Raw genomic sequence first — 2,042 nt, forward strand, 5'->3', positions numbered from 1 at the left:
GGGGAGTGGGGAAAGAATGTTTCCTCATGGAGGGGGGAGAGTAGGGGAGGGGATACAACGTCCTCCTCTCCTCGCGCTTGCGGGAAGCCTTCATCTCACAGACGAGAGAGCCACACCCGAAGTTACCCGAAGGTTGCTTAGCAAATAACTTTTTGATATGTAGCTATCCAGGGGCTAGGAAACCGTTTACATGATTTCACAGTATCTTCAATGTAGCTATCCTAACCAAATCAACCGTCCACAATGTTTTAAAAGTATTTATAATGTAGCTAACCTAACCTAATTGACCATTAGTTATCATTAGAGACCGGAAAAATTCGCGGGTTTCAATGACCTTTAGGATGGACTCCAATATCCTCTACACACTCGGGCAAATGCCACCTGTTCATTGGCTGCTGACTTGTGAGTCGTCTCGACTGGGTGGCCTGTAATTCGACACTTCTACGAGTGAGGGTCTCTAATTGGCCCTCAGTCCTCCAGATTAACAGTGAACCAATGACATAACGAGCACTAAGGTATAATTATTTGAATTTTAGCATAACACGAAATGAACCCGCGGATTTTTCAGGTCTCTAGTTATCATGAGTTGTCCAAAATAAAAATAAAAAAACCTCCGAAGATGCACGATCGAGCGTTTGGCTCTCTCGTCTGTGAAAAGAAGGCTTCCCCTCGCTTGCAGAGGGGAGGAGGGGAAACGAAAACCCGTCCACGGAGGTATCGGTCCAAGGAGTGGGCATCTTAACCTGAAGTTGAAGTCGATCTGGTTGTCAGTTGTAAGTCAGTTTTATTCCTCGGACAGCATTCACTGGGAAGAGAACGAGCGATTGTTACACAACAAATCTGCAAGGAATTAGCTTTTAACTTCATTTAAAAAAAAAATATTTTATTTTGCTATCCAGCTATGGATTTTTTTCTTCTCATTTTGTCTTCAATTATTAACATGGCAATGATTCAACTCACCCACTCCCAAACTTCTTACCTCCATGAACCCGTCACGCAACTACGACAGAAAAAAAAAATTTCCTTCACGAAGATCGACTTTTTTTTTTACAAAGGAACGTTGCCAATTTGCAAAAAAAAACACCACTATCAGGTCAATGACTTGACGAACATGTAGATCCGCATATCAGGTCATTGACAGTCGATGGCTACAAGATCCAGTTTCTGAGCTGTGGGCGCGTACAGTTATACTTGATCAATGAACGCTATTTTGAATGCTTCACCTAGTTGTCTTAAGACCAGAAAAATAAACCTCTAGTCAATGACGACGACGTAGATAGCCAAGAAAAGTTTTTAATTACGAATATTTGCTCTGCATTTTTACAAATACCAGTTGACAGATGTGGCGTACATTTGCTGGCAGAAAGTTTTTTTTTAACAAACAAACAAAATGAAATGATTAAGGCCCTGACACAATCAACATAGTATTAATACATGGATAATTACAGCGATAAACACTTGCATAACACAAAACTAGCACTGCGGCCTGACTACAACAGACATTCCTTTGTGTAATTGTGTGTAATTGGTTTATTTTAGCTCCAGAAATATAAATTAGTCGCTAGTGTGTGGTTATAAGAAATAAATATCATTAAGAAAATAACATTCATAATAGCACAGGAATGGGAAAATTAGATGCAGAAATAAAACAATTTGCTTGAGTATTTTGTACATATTTAACCTTACTCTAATCAATGTAAGTAAGTAGTTATAAATTATATTGATAGGTTATGTATCCTATAAGAAACTTACATTTGTAATTAGTACGTGTTGTTGATTCTTTTTACAGGCAAGTACAGGTATATTTGTTTATGGAAAAAAAAAGTTTTTCTTTTTCCTTAAAGATGAATGAAACTCTTATTCATGACAAATTAAGATAACAAGTGTTTATTTCTTATAATTGTTACTTAGAAACAAAATATGGTCCTTTGTGAAACAGGCTTTAAGTATACACTTCACTGAAGGTAAAAGCTTTCAATAAACTAAAAAAAAAAAAAAAAAAAAAAACCTTTTGTGTACACAGTGCTTGACACAGAGTAAAA

Source organism: Bacillus rossius, chromosome 18 (assembly GCF_032445375.1).
Source record: "Bacillus rossius redtenbacheri isolate Brsri chromosome 18, Brsri_v3, whole genome shotgun sequence".
In the NCBI taxonomy this organism is placed as follows: domain Eukaryota; kingdom Metazoa; phylum Arthropoda; class Insecta; order Phasmatodea; family Bacillidae; genus Bacillus; species Bacillus rossius.